The following is a 14,973-nucleotide window of genomic DNA, read 5'->3' as shown; positions in this document are numbered from 1 at the left end:
TTATTTTCAGAGTTTATTCAAAAACACTTCAAAAACGCCATTAATTTCCACATATTCTTTGTCAACGAACCATGGCGGAGGTAGTGCCTACAAAAGACTCCATGACTATTTCTCTCTATAAAAAGCATACCATTAGATTATTCTGAAATAGGTATAATATACGATAGGCCAAAACAAAACGTAATCGCCAGTGGGAATCTAATTAACGATCGTTACAGAAACGACGTCACCGTGGAGGCAGGGGTGACATCTCTGTCGATGACTCCTGTAATGATCAGCTACTCTGGTCTAGGGGCGAGAAGTCAGCCGGGAGCGAGCCTTGTGGAGGGTGTGTGAAAAATGCCTTTCACCCGTCAGAGAAACAAGACCCGTGATCTCTTGAATATATTATAGCTGGTTGGCCATTGTGCAATAGTCAGGGAGGTATGCAATCCAGTTTCTAGGCGAACACGGCCGCTCAGAGCAAGGAACAACTACACAGCGATTCGTCTCAGTTTTGTGCATGGTTACATTCCGAGTAGTGACGATCGGTTCTACGCGGATTAAGTATTGATACGAATCTTTTTTTTTTTGTTGCATTGGAAGACGCTGCCAGCTACAGTTTTGAAAGGGAAACGATTCGCCACAATTGCAGACATGGGAGCTACAACTTGAAGACAGACTAGACAAACTGTTGCGGATACAAGGAAAAATAACGAACATAGCCTAATTTTCTTGTTACCCACCGATATTTATTGGAGCTATCTAGCAGCTGAAGAATACGGAATCAAGTATACAATTCTAACCACGGGTAGAGTCAAAGGTAAGCCCCCAGCATAAAACCAGATGGCTAGGCTAGCGTTGTTGAATAGGCTAATTTAGCCACTAGCTTAAGCTATTTGCTAATATATCCCAGCCTAAATATGGAGTCAAAAGGTTGTATAATGTTAGAGCAGTGTGAATTTCGGTTGGTTTTTACAAGCGCTCAGTACACGTTACACATCTACGTTGTTTAGTAATGCCTTGTTAGCTAACGTTACCTACCGTTCATTATTCAAGTTGAACAACACAAATTAGGAAAAAGCCAGTGGTTTATTCGATAAGTTTGTATTAAAGGTAAGAATTTCACCACCCCACGGAAGGACCGCGGTTGTACAGGACAAACATAGGTACAGGTAAGCGTCTTGAAAATTGACAATTGTATAAGTATCGACTGATGGTGACCCAATGTTGCTGCAAATAAATCGCTCGACCAATTATCAAAACTCAACTCCGCCTCGATATGAGAGAACGGAGTTGAGCGTTCCTCAGCTAACAAGGCATACGCTAATTTAGCTACATAGTAGCTAGCCTAATTCCGCTGTTGAGTCCGTTTATCGCATGGGGAAACTATAAATGACAGGAAGATAGGCTGGTTGTAGGCCTAAACAAACAGTGTTGCAACACCTCTGGGCAGCCTCCTGATAAAGGAATTGTAAGGTGAAACAAAATGTCTTCCATTGTTACTTCAAGCCGAGCAGCACGTTTAACATGGAGGCTACAATGTAGCACTGACTGCTTTGGAATTCTCTGACATCTGTAACGTTAAGCGATGTACGATTTCAGAAGAAACACGTCTGTGCATTAGCTACGTTGTAACTGTGCAAAGTATAATACCCCTGCAACAGTAGGCGAGGCTATGGTCGATGTTTTTCAGGTGTGTGTGGATTGGGTTGAATGTTTTCGTATTAGGCTACAACAAATAAACTGTCAGTGTGTATCTTGTGATCCATCTCTTGTCATGATGAGATCTGAGATGCTAAGTAGCCTAGCGCCCAAAAGCTTCACCCATCATGAGAATAGTAGTAATTTAACTCCTTTAAAAACACCAATTTAACGCAGTCAAAGAAGATTATTAATTAGGAATTTGTAAATGGTGGTGTTTGCACACTTATACCCAGACCTACAAGTATAACGATACACCAATAACAACACTCGGGAAATTGTTTAAAATAAGTTGTATCCTGTGGACCAGGGGATCTTCCTACTTGTAGGACCAAACTAGCCTAAGAGTTGAAAACAGACTAAATTGGAGTGAGTCAGACAAGACAACCATCTGAATGACTTGTCAGCACCATCCCAGGGACCAGTGCTGGTTCAGAGACTGAGGGGTTGAGCGATGTTGCTCCAGGTGATTTGGGGTCCAGCTGCAGCTAGGTGAGGCAGCTGGCTGGCAGAGGTTAAAGGTGAGACTAGGTGAGAACAGATGGCATGGGTGCCTATTGGCTGACCTGCTAGATGGAGTTCAACCCGGAGGTGGATGAGATTAGGCATATTCCATATACACACATTCTGTACAGGGCTGTGCGGTATATCAGATCTTTACAATGCCTGGATAAGTGTTGAACTCAGGAACCACGTCAATATGATACAATGATTTTGTAATCTGTAGTCCTGTGCTGAATTTATGTATCTGAAATGCACTGTATACCTTTCTGCTCAATGCTAGACTGAAATAAGTGCATGCTCATGGGTGCTGACACTGTTTATATTTAGGTGCAGGAACTCCAGAATACCTTTGAGATAATATTATATAACCAAAAATGGGCAAGTGCCTTTCAGACCTTAAAGGTGCTACACATAAGATTTTTTGAAGAATCTTTGCTTGTATTATGGACATTTTCTGAAATTGCATCTGCCGCTAATAGTGGAATGGTAGTGTTTCACAGTATTACTTACCAGCCAGTGTTGTGATTGGCTGTGATATTTGCCTATTGATTTCTCCCGTCGGAGTGGCATCTTATCAAAATGGGTAAGCTGTTCTGACTTTGGCTGTGTTTATCTAGTGGAAATGGTCATTTTCCTGGTTGCAAAACTGAAATTGAGCGAACAGTGTAGAATTTTATGTGAGAAACAAGCAGTGAATAGTGTAGGGAATCATACCATCTAAATTGCTGTGAAATATCTTTTTAATAACAAAAAAATTTTTTTTTTGAAGCTGCTGGACCAAAACGAAAGTTACTTATTGTTTTTGGTCCACCAGCTTCAAACAGCTGTAAAAATATATATTTTTTGTTACGTTACAGCCGTGTTCTAAAATGGATTAAATGAAATATGTTACTCATGAATTGACACACAATACCCCATAATGACAAAGCAAAATCAGGTTTTTATATTGTTTTGCAAATGTATTAAAAATAAACAGAAATGCCTTATTTGCATAAGTATTCAGACCCTTTATGAGACTTTAAATTCAGCTCCGGTGTATTCTTTTTTTCATTGATCATCCTTGAGATGTTTTTACAACTTGATTGGAGTCCAGCTGTGGTAAATTCAATTGACTGGACATGATTTGGAAGGTGTGTGCCTGACAGGATTGTGTCGAGGCACAGATCTGGGGAAGGGTACCAAAGCATTTCTGCAGCATTGAAGGTCCCCAAAAATACAGTGGCCTCCATGATTCTTAAATGGAAGATGTTTGGAACCACCAAGACTCTTCCTAGAGCTGGCCAAACTGAGCAATCGGGGGAGAAGGGCCTTGGTCAGGGAGATGACCAAGAAGATGATGGTCACTCTGACAGAGTTCCTCTGTGGAGATGGGAGAACCTTCCATGAGGACAACAATCTCTGCAGCACTCCACCAATTAGGCCTTTATGGCAGAGTGGGCAGACGGAAGCCACTCCTGAAGTAAAAGGTACATTACAGCCTGCTTGAAGTTTGCAAAAAGACTCTGAGAAACAAGATTTTTCTGGCCTGATGAAACCAAGATTGAACTCTTTGGCCTGAATGCCAAGCGTCACATCTGGAGGAAACCTGGTACGCCTATGGTGAAGCGTGGTGGCAGCATCATTCTGTGGGGATGTTTTTCAGTGGCAGGGACTGGAAGACTAGTCAGGATCAAGGGAAAGATGTACAGAGAGCTGCTTGATGAAAACCTGCTCCAGAGCGCTCAGGACCTCAGACTGGGGGCGACGGTTCACCTTCCAACAGAACAACGACCCTAAGCACACAGCCAAGACAACGCAGGAGTGGCTTCGAGACAAGTCTCTGAATGGCCCAGCTAGAGCCCGGACTTGAACCCGATCAACCATCTCTGGAGAGATCTGAAAATAGCTCTGCAGCGATGCTCCCCATCCAACCTGACAGAGCTTGAGAGGATCTGCAGAGAACGATGGGAGAAACTCCCCAAAAACAGGTGTGCCAAGCTTGTAGCGTCATACCCAAGAAGACTCAAAGCTGTAATCACTGCCAAATGTGCTTCAACAAAGTACTGAGTAAAGGGTTCTGAATACTTATGTAAATGTGATTTCTGTTTTTATTTTCAATAAAATGTGCAAAAATTTCTAAACCTCTTTTTGCTTTGTCTTTATGGGGTATTGTGTATAGATTGAGGGGGGGATAATTTAATACATTTTAGAATAAGGCTGTAACGTAACAAAGTGGAAAAAGTCAAGGGGTTTGAACACTTTCCGTGTGTGTGTGTGTGTACATATAGTACTAGTCAACAGTGTGGACACCTACTCATTCAAGGGTATGTCTTGAGCTGTTTTGGGATGAGTTGGACTGCACAGTGAAAGAGTGTGCAAGGCAAAGGGTGGCTACATTGAAGAATCTCATAAAATACATTTACTTTTTTTGGTTACTACATAATTCCAGATGTGTCATTTAAGAGTGTTTGATGTAATCACTATTCTACCATGTAGAACATAGTGAAAATAAAGAAATACCCTTAAATGAGTAGGTGTTATAAAACTTTTGACTGGTAGTGTGTTTTTGTTTTTTCTCCTCCATATTTCCCCCTAATGTTATTAGCCTACCTCTTTTGCCCTCTAGTTTTGCTTCATTCTTTCCTCGCTTTCAACATTGGTGAAGATAATCTCATGACATGCTTGAATAATATAGGACTTGAATTAGATGCCGAAGGCTTTCACTTCATGAAGATTGAATGGTTTTGGGTCTGAATAAATAACTGCTATGGCCTACCGCCATCGTGCGTTTGCTCTTCTTTCAGATGACCCGTGAGTTCTGTTGGCTGCTGTATTTAGCAAAACAAGGGCTTGTGTCCTTCTTCAAATAGTCTTTTGGTATAAGATATGCAAAGAAAATAATGTCCAGCAAGCTATTCTCGTGTAGCTTTTCCTACATGAGACTCTAAGAGGTAAGGAGAGGCAAGCAGAGCACAGTTGCATCCGTGTGGCGCAAGAGACGGAGGCTTATGTATAATCCATAATTCATTGGCTAAATATAAGGCTAGTACTGCATTGAATTTATTACTTGAAAGAGGCCAGGACATCTTTTTTTATATATGACCGTGCCAATCAATCTTGAAGAGGATGATCTATTTAGGATGCAATTTGAATGGCATTGATGGAGAGTGCACAGTCGTGCACTGATTTAAAGCAACAATATGAGTGATAGGCTGTTTTAAAACTCTGCAGTTGCAATAAATAAAGCAATTTACAATAAAAAAAAGGTGACCCCTGAAAGCCAGATATAGATGTGTAAAGACGTGCATTCGGTCTTTATATTATTGTCATGTCTTTGGCATCATTAAAGTGAAGACTTATTTTATCAAATCAGTTCTTTGTAATCATTATTACGTGATGAAACTAATCATGTAAATGTAATTAACCAGGAAGTCGGGGCACCAAGGAAAATCTTCAGATTACAAAGTTATAATTTTCCTAATATAACTTTTCAGATATTTTAATATCTGCCCAATTAGTCTTCTAATTAATAAATCATTCTTTACCTCACGTTAGTCTCATTCCAAATGTCGAAAGTTGTTGGTTATCTGCACGAACCAAGTCTTTGCTATGAATCATCCATACATCAATTGTCTTAATCATTTATTTACTAACTGAATAATCACAGAAATGCATAAACAAACAACAATATATATGGTTACAAGGAAATAAGGGAAGTGGGTGTGGACTGAGAAGGACAGGAAAGACGAGTCACTACACAGCTGATAATTATAATTGAAATGCTAATCCTTTGCACGTGAACGCTCACTCATTCGGGAATAATTGCAATCAATATATTTAAGCTCAGTGTATCATCGTGATCTCTGTTGGAAAGTTAATTCGCCCCTCTTCCACAAAGTATTTTTGGTTAGAATGGATACTTCAGCGTAACATTCAGCAATGTTCTTATAGAATAGATGTTTTGTCGGTCTTCGCATTCAGTCGACATAAATTTTAGCTGCAGACCTAGTAATTAGTATCGAAGATTTGCTCTTATTCTGTCAGTATCGATAGTCTGAGTTGAACCATTTCCACCAGTGTAGCCAATGTTCCACGTGGTTTGGTTAGGAATTCAACAACCAAGGAATGCATGGTCTCTACTCAAACCTTAGCCCTCTCGGTAATCGAGGTGCGCATGTTCTGCAGATGATTTCTCTAGGTGGGGGTTTTATTCGGAACAGCAGAAAAGGCTGTCCCATGACGCCAGATCAATGTCTGTGCTCATGGGGCGGGCCAATGACTTAGTTAAATTTTAAAGGGAATTGGATTCTCTTTCATTAAACTGTTTAAAATCCCATTACATAATTTCACAAATATTTTCATCTTTACTCATTCATTTTATACAATAATTAGATGCAAATCTCATAACGGAGACTGTTGTATAAACAAGAGTTATGGTAATGTGGCTGTATTGTCTCTCATGAGGTCACAAACATTAGACAAAATGGACCGGTCGTAGCTGAATTCTCCACCGACCGTTTATACATTCTCCAAAACATGGATATTGTTCAGTTCTCAAGTTCTGTGAAGTAGAAGTTCCTTTGTTCTACTGTGAACCCTCGCTCTATACTGCATGGCCGGGGGTGGAAGAGAGTCTCCTCCAGGAATTTACGACCTGAGATAACAGAGCCTGGGTGTAGGGGGAAGAGAGGGGTGGTGAGAGAGGGATGGTGCTTGCTACATCCAAAGAGGGCCATGTCATGACAGTAGCATAGGCCTAACTGTCACAAAGTTACCATGATGAGATGGGTCTACATGTATTGTGAACTGCGCTCCATACTGAGAAGGGCTGTCTGTCCCCACCCTGAGCGTTGATGATTCATCACGTAGAGAGAAGGCAGAAGAAAAGCTACATTTAAACATTGCATACAATAACAGTTCCATTCCATTTGACCTCAGGCTTTTCACATAATTTATTAGAATTGACAGATTTCTCAGTTATTTATCATGGGAAAGGGAGTGGTTTTGGGTGGTAAATCTTGCTAACCAGGTTCCTGACATTGTGTGTATCAGTGTTCTGAGGTCATTTCTGATTGCCTTTCCACCGGCTGCATACCCTTAAATACGTAATGACACTTAAGATCCCCAATTTAAATTCTCCCAACCAGTGAATGAATTGTGTATGGAGGACTTACTGCTGCTAGTAGCTCTACTCACACTGAGTGACAGACAGGATATTATAGATATTCAAACCTGTGTGTGTGTGGCTCAGTCAGTGAGTCAGAAATGTGGGTGGGACTCCGTCTGACACACGTAGCTGTTCTGTCTCCATGCAAAACCCCCTCATAAAGCAGTGACGCAGATGACGGAGGCACACACGTTGTCTATGTAAGAGGGAAAACAGGAGGCAGTGGTTGGACAGTCAGGTGGTGTTTTGGTCTGGGAGAGATGGTAGTGCGAGGAGAGGGGGAAGGAGAGGGAACAGTGTGTTCTGTTCATCACAGCGCTGGAACAGTCTGAGCTACTATTCCCTCACAAGCGCACACTGACACAAGGTTGACGGGGGGGCAATTCCACGGTAACGGAATTGCTCTCAGAATTCTGATTTTTCACTTAAAATGTGTACCAAGCAAACATTGATTTAAAAGTTTAACAAACCTGCATAGAGTTGTATAAGTACACTTTTTAACAATTTTTAAATTGAATGTTACATTTACTGGAATTTCGGTCAAATACATTTTGTGTTCACGTAAAAAGAAAAGGTAACACCTTCAATAATTCGTAGCAGATATTTAATGGTTAAGTTTTAATGATGTCTGCAGAAAGAATGGGGTGTCGGCTATGACATGACACATTGACTGTCTCTTGATCTCTCTTGATTATTGAACTACAGTAATGGAATTTCATCATGGGTCCCTGATCTGTACGACACAAATACATAATTAATGATATGAATGTAATTCTCTTCATGGTGATGTATCCTAAATATGTATCCTAAATTTCTACACAAGGTAGAAATATGCAATATCTTCCTTAGCATATGTGGGTGTTATACTACAAACTGGCTATTATTTTAATGAGCTCTGCCCCCAAACAAGACGCAATTTGGTTGGTCCGGACCAAATCTGAACCAATCGTAGATGTCTGTTTCACAAATTTGGACATCAAAGTGCAGTACAGCATAACACAATACTGAACAGTAGCGTACAGTAACGTATAGTTTAGGGCTGACCCCATTTAGTCGATTGTTTGGTCGTTAGGCTGTTGGTTGACCGAGAATTTCTTTAGTCAGAGCAGTTGCAAAAAAATGGTTTTATGCCACATGTCTTGATTGACACCTGTCTCAGTGGACTAATCCATTGCGGAGGCCGAAGGGATGGCTCACCAGTAGTACATTTAACGTGAATTCCCACTTGTAATCTACAATGTTTGTTTGATTACCATACTTTCTGTTAATGCATTCAATCTGGGGCGCAACTTTGGTTTTTGAAGTGTGTATTTTATTTATTAGGGATGCACGATATAATCGGTGAACATATCGGAATCGGACGACATTAGCTAAAAATGCCAACATTGGTATCGGCCCGATGTTAAAAACCGATCTCAAAGCTACCATGCATACCTATAACGTAGGTAGATGACGTGTACGTGCAACACAGCATTCATTTACATTTTAGTCATTTAGCAGACGCTCTTATCCAGAGCGACTTACAGTAGTGAATGCATACATTTCATACATTTATTTATTTTATTTTTTTCTTCTGTGCTGTAGCATTCCTAGCCTAGCCCGTGATGTTTGCTGTGTGGATTGAGCAGTCAACAAGTTGAACAGTCATTTCAAAGAGTAAGAACATTTCAGCGAGACAACTCAAAGGCGAAATCCATTAACGCCAAGATAATGGGATTCATTGCCCTTGACAATCAACCGTTCTCTGTCGTGGGTGATGTTGTCGTCTTTCGCTGACTGGTCGAGCACTGGTATACACTACCAAGTGCACTATTTTTCAGATGTTGCCCTACCAGAGTTACAGTAATAGCTTCACGACATACATACTATGGAATGCCGTTTGTGTCTTTGCGTGTCAAAAATGATACAGTAGCACTGTCAAACCTGTACAAAAATGTCTGCAAACAAGCAAACCCCAGCCACGAACGATGTGTTTACAATACTGCGTTGGTAATAAAGCATTTGTTCGACCGCAACTTCTGGGGTAGCTAGCTTTAGCTTGGTACCTAGCTAGCACCAGTACAACCAGCCTGAAAACAATGACCAGTAGAAACTGCAGTCATTTTCATTATTCTTAGCAATGATTTAGGAATCCTTGTGAGTAAGTATTAGCTAGGTTTCTACTTGTTGTTGGCCTATTGAAAATGAACAGCTAGCTAGCTACTTATCCCCGTTGCCCAAAGCTAACCTTATAAGCAGCCAGCTTGCTTCATCTGACTGGTGAGGCTTGACCGGAACCGGGTTATGTATTGTGAAGCTAGCCACAATAAGGATTAGACACAACAGTGGAACTTGCGGTTTGCCTTCAAAATAAAAGTATGTCTGACTGTGATGCAAATTAAGACAAATAGTAGAATTATGCCTTACTTTTATTTTGAAGGCTAAACGCAAAGTCCACTATTGTGGCTAATACTTGTGGCAAGCTTCATATAGATGGGTCCGACCACCATTAATCAAATGAGAACTGTCTTATAAATTAGGGTTATTTTAGATGACACCAAGCTATGTAGTTAGCTAAGTAACTATGCTATGTTTTTGGGGAAGAACATTGTTTGCATCCAAGAGCAAGCTTGCTTTTTTATGACCAGCACTGTAGGTGCGCGAGACAACTTTACCAGCATCATAGCATACGTATCGATGAATCGTTGTGACATATGAAATACGAGTGATAGTGTAATCAATGTGTAATAACTACGTTAAAATGTATGAGCGCGTTAAACTATTTGCTGCCAAAGCAGCAGCTACTCTTCCTGAGGTCCAGCAAAATTTAGGCAGTTTATACAATTAAAACATTTACAGTACATTCACATATTTCACAACACTGTGCCCTCAGGCCCCTACTCCACCACTACCACATATCTACAGTACTAAATCCGTGTGTGTGGGTGTGCGCATGTCTGTGCCAATGTTTGTTGCTTCACAGTCCCTGCTGTTCCATAAGGTGTTTTTATTCTTTTTTTTTTTTTTTTTTACTAATTTTACTGCTTGCGTCAGTTACTTAATCTGGAATAGAGTTCCATGTAGTCATGGCTCTATATAGTACTGTGTGCCTCCATAGTCTGTTCTGGACTTGGACTGTGAAGAGACCTCTTGTGGCATGTCTTGTGGGGTATGCATGGGTGTCCGAGCCTTGTGCCAGTAGTTTAGACAGCTCGGTGCATTCAACATGTCAATACCTCTCATAAATAAAAGTAGTGATGAAGTCAATCTCTCCTCCACTTTCTGCCAGGAGAGATTTACATGCTGCTTATTATTATTATTATTATTAGCTCTCTGTGTACGTCCAAGGGCCAGCCGTCCTGCCCTGTTCTGAGCAAATTGGAATTTTCCTATGTCCTTTTTTATGGCACCTGACCACACGGCTGAACAGTAGTCAATGTGCGACAAAACTAGGGCCTGTGGGACCTGTCTTGTTGATAGTGTTGTTAAGAAGGATGAGCATCGCTTTATTACAGACAGACTTCCCCCCATCTTAGCTACTACTGCATCAATATGTTTTGACCATGACAGTTTACAATCTAGGGTTACTCCAAGCAGTTTAGTCATCATCTTGCTCAATTTCCACATTATTTATTACAAGATTTAGTTGGGGTTTAGTGAGTGTTTTGTTCCAAATACAATGCTTTTAGTTGTAGAAATATTTAGGGCTAACTTGTTCCTTGCCACCCACTCTGAAACTATCTGCAGCTCTTTGTTGAGTGTTGCAGTCATTTCAGTCGCTGAAGTTGCTGATGTGTATAGTGTTGAGTCATCCGCATACATAGAAACTCTGGCTTTACAGTCAGTGGCATGTCGTTAGTAAAAAGCAAGGGGCCTAAACAGCTGCCCCGGGGAATTCCTGATTCTAACTGGATTATATTTGAGAGGCTTACATTAAAGAACACCCTCTGTGTTCTGTTAGACATGTAACTCTTTATCCACATTATAGCACGGGGTGTAAAGCCATAACACAAGATTTTCCAGCAGCAGACTATGATCAATAATGTCAAAAGCCGCACTGAAGTCTAGCAGTATGTTTTACTGATATTATGTGACTTGCAGTCATATTCAGGTCCTGATCGGTCAACAAACTTATTTGACACGTCACATTTGATGTGTATCTTTGTTGACATGCAAAGACCCAAACGGCGTTCCAAAGAAATCCTGGGTAAGAATGAAACGGCTGAACAAATGAACAACGAAACGGCAGAGCAAGTAAGTGAAAGAAATAGGTTTTGATTATATTTTACTGGTTGTGTGTGTGCAACCTTTTCTTTAACTAGGCAAGTCGGTTAAGAACAAGTTCTTATTTACAATGAAGGCCCCGACGACGCTGGGCCAATTGTGCGCCGCCCTATAGGACTCCCAATCATGTCCGGCTGTGATACTGCCTGGATTCAAACCAGGGACTGTAATGACACCTCTTGCACTGAGATGCAGTGCCTTAGACCTCTGCGCCCCTGTGTGTGCGTTAACTATTTAATTGTACTAGAATGCTTAAGGCCCCAAACATTTTAAATATTGGTATCGTTTTTATTTATTATTTTTTTTGCAAGGAAAATATTGGGTATCGGTATCGGCAAAAAATGTCATATTGTTGCATCACTAATATACATACACTTACTTCACCTGGAATACATTCCCAACATTCTTGAAAGAGTTCCCACTTATGCTGAGCACTTTTTGGCTGCTTTTACTTCACTCTGCGGTCCAACTCATCCCAAACCAGCACAATTGATTGTGAGGCCAGGTCATCTGATTCAGCACTCCATCACTCTCCTTCTAGGTCAAATAGTTCTTACACAGCCTGGAAGTGTGTTGGGTCATTATCCGGTTGAAAATGAAACGATAGTCCCACTAAGCGCAAACCAGTTGGAATGGTGTTTCACTATAGAATGCTATGGTAGCCATGCTGGTTAACCTCTCTAGGGTATGTGGGACGTGACCGTCCCACCTGCGGGGCACACTATTCAACAGCCAGTGAAATAGCAGGGCGCCAAATTCAAAACAACAAAAATCTCATAATTCAAATTTATCAAACATACAACTATTATATCCCATTTTAAAGATAATCTTCTCGTTAATCCAACCTTATTGTCCGATTTCAAAAAGACTTTACGGCGAAAGCATAACATTAGATTATGTTAGGACATCACCTTGACAAGAAAAACCACAGCCATTTTCCAAGCAAGGAGAGGCGTCACAAACCAGAAATACAGCTAAAATTAATCACTAACCTTTGATCTTCATCAGATGGCACTCATAGAACTTCATGTTACACAATACATGTATGTTTTGCTCAATAAAGTTCATATTTATATCCAAAAGCCCCATTTTTACATTGGCGTATAATGTTCAGAATTTTTTTTGCCTCCCAAAACTTCCGGTGAATGAACACATCAATTTACAGAAATACTCATCATAAACGTTGATAAAATATTAAACTGTAATTCAAAGAATTATAGATACACTTCTCCTTAATGCAACCGCTGTGTCAGATTTCAAAACTTTACAGCGAAAGTACACTTTGCAATAATCTGAGTACAGCGTTCAGACACGAAACCAAACCCGCCATTTTGTGGAGTCAATAAAACTCTGAAATAATATTATAAATATTCACTTACCTTTGATCTTCATCAGAATCCACTCCCAGGAATACCAGGTCCACAAATGTTTGTTTTGTTCGATTATGTCCAAATACCTCCTTTTTGTTCGCGTTCAGTCCACTACTCCAAATGCAGGAAGCGCGCGAAAATGTCAAGACGAAAAGTCAAAAAAAGTTATATTTACGTTGGTAGAAATATGTCAAACGATGTATAGCATCAATCTTTAGGATGTTTTTAACATAAATCTTCAGTAATATTCCAACTGGACTATTCCAATGTCTTCAGAAAAGAAAAGGAACACAGCTCACACCCATGTGAGTGCGCGCCTCTGAGCTCATGTCATTTCCTCACTCATCAACTTCCAGGCCCTCTTGTTCGCTCCATATTCACAGTAGAAGCATGAAACAATGTTCTAAAGACTGCTGACATCTAGTGGAAGCCTAGTCACTGTATAGTCAATCACTTGAAAAAACGACAAACCTCAGATTTCCACACTTCCTGGTTGGATTTTTCTCGGGTTTTTGCCTGCCTTATGAGTTCTGTTATACTCTCAGACATCATTCAAACAGTTTTAGAAACTTCAGTGTTTTCTATCCAAATCTACTAATAATATGCATATCCTACCTTCTGAGCCTGAGTAGCAGGCAGTTTAATTTGGGCACGCCTTTCATCCGGACGTCAAAATACTGCCCCCTACCCTAGAGAAGTTAAGAGTGCCTTGAATTCTAAATAAATCAGCGTTACCAGCAAAGCACTCTCACACCTCTTCCACCATGCTTCACGGTGGGAACCACACATGTGGAGATCATCCGTTCACCTACTCTGCGTCTCAATCTCAAATTTGGACTTGTCAGACCAAAGGATAGATTTCCACAAGTCTAATGTCCATTGCTCATGTTTCTTGGCCCAAGCAAGTCTCTTCTTCTTATTGGTGTCCTTTTAGTAGTGGTTTCTTTGCAGCAATTCGACCATGAAGGCCTGATTTCACGCGGTCTCCTCTGGACAGTTGATGTTGAGATGTGTCTGTTACTTGAACTCTGTATTTGGGCAGCAATTTCTGAGGCTGGTAACTTTTTAATGAACTTCTCCTCTGCAGCAGAGGTAACTCTGGCTCTTTCCTTTCCTGTGGCGGTCCTCATTAGAGCCAGTTTCACCAAAGAGTTTGATGGGTTTTGCGACTGCACAGTTCTTGAAATGTTTTGCATTGACTGACCTTCATGTCTTAAAGTAATAATGGACTGTCGACATGGACTGTCATTCTTGCCATAAGTTCTTGCCATAATATGGACTTGGTCTTTTACCAGATACAGAACTTATGTTTCACTGTTGGATTACTCCAATATATTGGTATCACTCCACGGCGGAGGGATACATCCGAGGTGAGGATTTACAGATTTACTCCCGTGTACACCTGTGTCACGGCTGGGGTCCACCCCTATATATTTTATTTAACCTGTTGGGGCTAGGGGGCAGTATTGACACGGCCGGATAAAAAACATACCCAATTTAATCTGGTTACTACTCCTGCCCAGTAACTAGAATATGCATATAATTATTGGCTTTGGATAGAAAACACCCTAAAGTTTCTAAAACTGTTTGAATGGTGTCTGTGAGTATAACAGAACTCATTTGGCAGGCCAAAACCTGAGAAGATTCTCTACAGGAAGTACCCTGTCTGACCATTTCTTGGCCTTCTTTGTCATCTCTATCCAAAAGAAAGGATCTCTGCTGTAACGTGACACTTTCTAAGGCTCCCATAGGCTCTCAGAAGGCGCCAGAACGTTGAACGATGACTTTGCAGCCCCTGCCTGAAAAACAGTAGTGCATTTGGATAGTGGTCGATCTGAGAACAACGAGACGGGTGTGCGCGTGCACTTGAAGAGTCCATTTTACTTTTTCAGTCTTTGAACGAAAACGACTCCCGGTCGGAATATTATCGCTATTTTACGAGAAAAATCGCATAAATTGATTTTAAAACAGCATTTGACATGCTTCGAAGTACGGTAATGGAATATT

At 40.7% G+C, this 14,973-nt stretch overlaps 1 protein-coding gene across 1 annotated transcript in view; it reads left to right on the top strand.

Annotated features, from left to right (window-relative positions):
• The first annotated feature begins 281 nt into the window (after nucleotides 1-281).
• The window catches only part of LOC106562906 (zinc finger MIZ domain-containing protein 2), a 52,825-nt gene continuing 38,133 nt past the window's right edge, over nucleotides 282-14,973 (top strand). The window contains 1 exon segment of the mRNA XM_045689832.1: nucleotides 282-802. The gene's annotated coding sequence lies outside the window, so the exon portion shown is untranslated.

The sequence above is a fragment of the Salmo salar genome, chromosome ssa11 (assembly GCF_905237065.1).
Source record: "Salmo salar chromosome ssa11, Ssal_v3.1, whole genome shotgun sequence".
NCBI lineage: Eukaryota > Metazoa > Chordata > Actinopteri > Salmoniformes > Salmonidae > Salmo > Salmo salar.
The sequence above is the reverse complement of the archived record's forward strand: the minus strand, read 5'-3'. Positions and strand labels throughout refer to the sequence as shown.